Raw genomic sequence first — 7,115 nt, forward strand, 5'->3', positions numbered from 1 at the left:
TTGACTGCGACTGGTCAGTAACTGTCAATCACATTTTGTTGTTGTTAAAACAGAGTGTTCGATTGCTCTTATCTTGCACGTTTTAACATATAAAAATAATATAGCACGAGCGTGTCAAATTCAAATTAACGAAAAAAGCGATGACGATCAATCCTGAAATTCTTCTATACCGCAGAATTCGGTCTTTCTTTTCATCGACCACGCTGCGGTTTGCAAACTTTTTGCACAATATGAGGGCTAATGGCCTCTTGTATTAGCTACGGACTCTTTTGAGTGAGCGTTAATATTTCACATAATCAACAAAATGGTGCATGAACACATATATGACTCCTGTGAATGAGAGATAATTCACCGAGGTGCGAAACCAATTGCGGCTAACTGAAATAGCAGAATTATCTCTATAGACTTTTGTGACATTGTTAAAATTAGTTTGAAATTACAAACTTTATTGGAAATACTATACTACTTCAGACATGTTATAAAGCATGACAGTAAAGTGCTCGATGTCAATCATTAAGATTCCTCCTCAAATTCAAGTACAAGCATTTTGTTTCAGTCGAGTCCAATGAATCATATTGTACTAATTTTTCCTTATTATTTAGATAGCGATTCTTTGAATTCAATTCAATAAGATCTTTATAGCAATTTTTTTAAGTCTTATAACTATAACATTTTTTAGTGTAACTAAAATAAAATATAATTAAAAAAATAATTAGATTATTAAAATAAATCTACAATACTTTGCTTTACTATATTTTAAAACAAGAAACTTTTTTATTGTTAAAAATATTCTATGTAAAAATGCTTCTGTACAGAAATCACGGTCAGTAAGCAGCATAGTTTAATTAATATCTAACATTTGAGAATACCGTTTCTTTTGACTAATCATTGCAGTGTTTTTAAATATAGTATTATTACTATTTCCTGCTTTTTTAATAAATTTGTTTGTATTAAACTGGCACACTATATATTTTAACTCACCAAAAACTATACATATTTATGAACTAATTAGGCGATATAAGTGCTGCATTTTTGAGAAGAGTAGTAGTTATAATAATATTTTTTCAACTTGTTTTTATATTTGATTGTAATTCGATTTTATATTTTATGTATGGCTCTGATAATAATATACTTTAAAGCATTTCCATAAATAAATACTAACAATTAGATTATAACTACTGATATTCTGATGTATTTTATTTTAAATTGTTTGAAATACAAAAATGAGTGATAACTAATATGTCGGTTGCAGATACGTGTCAACGTGTTAAATGTTAATGCATATTTGCAAGTTTTGTAACAAAAACTTGAACATTTTATTTGAAGATATTGAATAAAAATGTAGTGACTATTGTCATAGTCATGTATTTTTTTTGAAAAATTTAATTAACAAGCAGGTTAAATTTAAAAAATATATTAGATCTATATTGTATTGACGAACATTAAAAGATAATTTCCCCAAAACAAAGGAGATTCTACTATTTATGTTATTTTAGGAGTCCTCATTCCGTTTGAATGGATAAAAATTACTATGCAGCGTTTGTTGCTGCGCAAAAGATCCTTGCTGAGTGAGTAGCCTTCAAATAAGCCCATATAAATGAAATGAATTACTTAATAAGTAAATTACCAAACTTCTTAAACATTTTCTTTATAGAATTCGAACAGGTAATGGAGGGGGGGGGGTAAATTTTGGCCAGCCAGTGATCGTTTATTTTAATGTTTTCATTTTATTAAAATTAATAGTATTTCATTAAATGATATGCATTTTTCTGACCACATTCAAGTCTGTTTAGAGTTAAAAGCATTAAAAACGCCCAGATATAAGATTTTTGATAACAATATTACGATTTACAATAAGTAAGAATCGTATGAAGCAAATCTAAACAGAATTTTGATCAATAGGAGAGCGCAAAAAAACATTTATCACTTCTCAGAAGTAAAAAATCCACGTCAAAAGCAATAAAATCGCGCCGTCACCGTCGCAGTAGAAATGCTCTGTTATCTAGCGTTCATATTGAGATTATTTATAATACATTTAAACCGAATTTTGATCAATAGGAGGGCGCAAAAAACAATTATCACTTCACAGAAGGCAAAAATCCACGTCAAAAGCAATAAAATCGTGCCGTCGCCGTTGCAGTGGGAACGCTCGTTACCGAGCGTTCCCACTGCGACGGCGCCGACACGATTTTATTCCTTTTGACGTGAATTTTTGCCTTCTGAGAAGTGATAATTGTTTTTACGCTCTCCTATTGATCAAAATTCTGTTTAGATTTGCTTCATACGATTCTTACTTATTGTAAATCGTAATATTGTTATCAAAAATCTTATATCTGGGCGTTTTTAATGCTTTTAACTCTAAACAGACTTGAATGTGGTCAGAAAAACTCTCCTATTAGCCAAAATTCGGTTTGAATATACTTTAACCAATACTTTCATATTAGAAGTCCGTAGTAAGGATCGGTAAGGATCTCTATCATATTTTTAAAACATTTTTCTTTTTCCCCCCGCTTATTTTCCTCTGAGAAATCAGTTTGTATTTTGGACTTGACCTACTGAAATTTCTAAAACTACAATTAGTTTTAGAATTTTAATTTGTCAATTTGGATTTTGTTAATTCGTGTAGCTTAGGTTTTGGTTTGAACGTTTCGCAACTGGCAAATTGCGTTTCATATATATTTAAGATCAGCATATAATTTCAGTTAAATTATATTTTCGCTACTATAACTTCACTGAAAAATATATGTACATTCACTGCAACATTTATACATCGCATGTAAATGTATATATAACATATGGATCATATAATTTCACTAGCATCTGCAAGATAAATTATATTTTCACTGGTAAAAATATATATCTACCGGCGAAAATGTACCCCAACAGATTTCACTTAATAGCATATTTTAAAAAATATTTTTGGGATAGATTTGACACTGTTTCTTTAGATCTTTAAAGGATAAATCTTTAGATATCTTTTTGAGGAATAAAATTTTTAGTTCAGAATTAGGAATGTCATATCGCTTTTTTTTTAAAAATTCCTATTTCATTATGAATCATAATATTTAATTAAATGACATGAATTTTTTTGACCCAATTCAAAAAGTAGGGGGGGGGGGTAAATTCCCTGAATTTATTTTTTTGAGATTATCCTTGAGGGATAACCCGAAAATTTCTGATTTAGAATCATGGACGTCATTTTAGCATTTGGCCAGCAAAAGTTGGCTAGTCAGTGGTCCTGTTTTTTAATATTTCGATTTCATTAAGATTCATAGTATTTCATTGAATAATATGCATTTTTTGGTCAAATTCAAGCCCTGCCCTCCCCCCTCAAATGACGTTCCTAGTGCTCAGTACTTGTGAGCATACTTCTATTGTATGTTTGCCACTTTTATTTATTATTTTAATTCACTTTTACTAAAAATAGTCCATAAAATGTTTTCAGAAATCTATTTTAATTTCCCACATAATTCCAGCAATGTATGCTGAGATATGATTCTTTCGAGTCGCGTCGACGAATGTACTTAAAATAATTTTTTTTTAAGTTGCTAATCGGGAATATTTATAAACATTTTTATGTATTGAAAAAATAAATCAAGTATATATTTTTTTAAGGACACTATTATAAATTAACATAATGTTACTTCTGATTTTTCACCAGTTGACACTTAAGAAACATTAATCTTAAAACATCTTAAGCTTTAACATTTTGCTTACACTTAATTACAATATAAACCTTTTTTTTATGTATGTTAAAAATGTTTTTATAAAAAACTTTCCCATGCTTTCGATACTTATACCTGCCTCGCGTACGTCGGGGGTAGTTTTTTGTCGCCAGGATACCATAACAAATCGGAAGTTAACGTTTTCGTTACGTGTGTGGTCCGATAATTGTGTGAAATCGACCGTTCGCCTATTAGCATAATGAATGAGGTAGTCAGAAGAGTAACTGAGTATAGAGAAGAAGAAAAAAAGCAAGCGGAATTCGAACATCGAAGCGTGCGTGATAATCAATGGAGAAAATTGCTAATCGCGTTCTCGGAAAGCGCCCGCGATAAATTTGCTGCTACCTGTCTCGTTTTTTCGATGACCGCATTTTTGACGAATTTTTGAGAACCGCAGAAGATCGGGTAATGGAAGCGATTAGAACGGTTCGGAGGATGAAGACCACCATGCGGCTGACGTTTCCGTTCTGGCGACAAGTCAATCACTCGAGAATGCGCTCAGAATTCTTCGCTGTCAATATGTAATGGTAACGATGATATAAATTTGATAATGAAAGCATTAGCTATCATATACAGTTAGCTAAGTGATAAATGATTTTGTTCAATTTTTTTATTCCAAGTAAAATTTATTAGCAAATGTATAAAATAATATAAAAAATATATATTATAAAACATTTCACCCAGTTTCATCACAAATCCAGCTGTGTGATCTGGCTGTTAGTCATGAGCTTAAAATATTTTTGAATTACAGTAAACACAGAATTCAAAGAGTCATATAACATTGAACTTGAATCTCAATTACATTTGCCACAATTTATTTTTATAAAATTGCTTTCTCTAACGTGCAGCATCCATACATTTTATCAATTGTAATAGACACGAAACAGAAACAAGCAATTTTAATAAATGCAATAAAAATATCGTATCTGTGTTTTAAATAAATCATATTTTATAAATTCACATTTAAAATAAAGACTATATTTTTTTGAAAATTAAATATTTAATAAATTATAGTATATTATTTACTGATGATTCGAAAAGCCGTTGATAAAAAATATGTGGAGGGTATCAACCAAAATTTGTTATAATTTACAGATTATTCTAACAAACGAAAAGAAAGATCAGTCCGTTTCGAAAGTGCGAACACACACAGTATTTCACTCATGATCAAATAATAAGGAACGTTAATCACACATAAGTACTAACAAAAAACTGCTCTTTGTTTGGAAAGGATGCGCCATAAACAATACATTTTATCCTGTGCACATAGCTACTGTTCTTCGAGTCTTTGTGTGTCCAAGAAGCGATGCAATTGGCTCGCAAACATCCTAATCTGCGATTCGTCAGAGCTGTCTCGAACCAGCATTATAAAAGAGAGACAATTGGTCACAGAGGATGAGACTACTGAATATAAAAAAAGATTTAAATATTATAATGTCTGTATTAATGCACAAATGTGTTTATTTATTTCATTGAGGAATCCTACTACATTTTTATTTTTTCGGATCGGATTATATAATTTTAATTTTAGGTTGGGTTTTTACTAGAATTTTCTAATCTCACGGATGAATAATTAAAAAAAAATCGATCCAATTACAATTATTGTGAAATAAAATCAATCTAATGACAATTATTGTGAGACGTAATACAACTATTATACAAATAAAATCGATCCAATAATGATTATCGTGAGATGTAATAATAGTTTATCTTTAACATTTCTAATGCCACGTGCCACTTAAGATTTCAGTCCGTATTACCAAGATTCACGAAAAATCACTTAAGTTACGAAATAATATTACAAGAATATTTAGGTATATAGAGTAATCTATGAAGAAATATGCTTCTTTTTAATTACTATTTATAGCCATTGGTTGTGCTTACCACATTGTAACACATATGTTTAATGCCTGTCATGTTAAAAATATAAACATAATTCCGAACTACCAATTTTCTTACAACTTGCTCTAAATTAGTGTTCAGCAAAACTCTTAATCGATCAAGAAAACCCTCAAAAGCAGTCGGTTATTATACTTCATCTGAATCTCAAGAGTTCAACATGATTTATGAGACGACTTAGCCGCAGTACTACAGACATATTAATCTGTATGCAAATTGTACTGTCAATTTAAAAGCTCGTACTTAAATACCGTCTATTTTCTATTTAAATATGAGCACTGTATACTGAAGTATTTCGCGATTCCGCCCTCACTAGTTTGAGAAGCACTAATTTAAGTATATAATATCTGATTTAAACATATAAACAATAACTGAAATGTCCTGATCTGCGATTTTACCTGACTAAAATATAGTCTGGACTACTTTATGTATATGTTATATTTTAATTATGTACACTTTTAACTATGCGTTTGGAAGATGCGCATCACGCGATATGTCATTTGCGTCTTTCCGGTTATTATGCCTGCACTACACTCTCTGGAAGTTGGCCAAGGCTGGCCAAGGACGGAGAATATAGTGAGTTACTTCAGGGTTACTTCGGTAGAGTTCAGTTCTGCCCGCTCTAAAATATCTCGGAAATTGTCCGAGGCTACCGAAAACAGGAGATAAAGGGGTGGTAATTCAGTCGAGCGTTTCCGAACATTGTCGGCAAAAGGACCGAAGTCGGAGCTGCTCTTTCGAGCGCGAGCGGTGAGATACTTCCCCTTTCGCTCTCTCGCGTGTCAAGTGACACAAGTGAGAGATAATGATATGGTGTTTCGCAAACTGAGATAGAACGAGTAACTCGGTTCAATTTCAGTATGCGCGTAGGCGTCCTATGGTTAACACGCATGTCGAGCGCTGCATCGTGGTCACGTGATCAAGTTATTATACCACATGCTTATCGGGGACTTCAACAGACTCTTACTGACATCTTTGAATATTTTAGGGCATCAAAAGGGATTACTTAAAATTTTCATTGTATATTCTTCTAACAGATATCGTTATTATATTTTTTTCATATAAAATTAAATAATTAAAAAATAATTAGTGGTACTTGAATTTGTTAAAAAAATCATTTCGAATATCCTAGTGTATTTTCAAGGTCACACCATAACGAATTCTTATTTAGAATCGATGGCGACAAATTCTAGGATAGTCACAGATGTGTTGTTCGTATTCTGAAGTATAATTTTTATGCCTTAAGGCATTTTGCAAAAGCCGACAAAGATTTTGCGTAAATTGAATATTTACAACCGAAAAGTTTTCACTCATATTGGTGAGTGCCCACACAAACTTTTATAATTATCAGTAACGTAATTTTAATAATATGACAATTTAAAAATTGCGCGCAAATATGCTGGCTGTACGTGACAGAAGCGGCCGTCCGGACGTCATTCACGGCCGCCGTGATATTTGCGACAGTGTGGTCACTTACTCGAAGTCTCAGCC

This window comes from Plectrocnemia conspersa, unplaced genomic scaffold (assembly GCF_051122295.1).
Source record: "Plectrocnemia conspersa isolate PC_06_02 unplaced genomic scaffold, ASM5112229v1 ptg000002l, whole genome shotgun sequence".
Lineage (NCBI taxonomy): Eukaryota > Metazoa > Arthropoda > Insecta > Trichoptera > Polycentropodidae > Plectrocnemia > Plectrocnemia conspersa.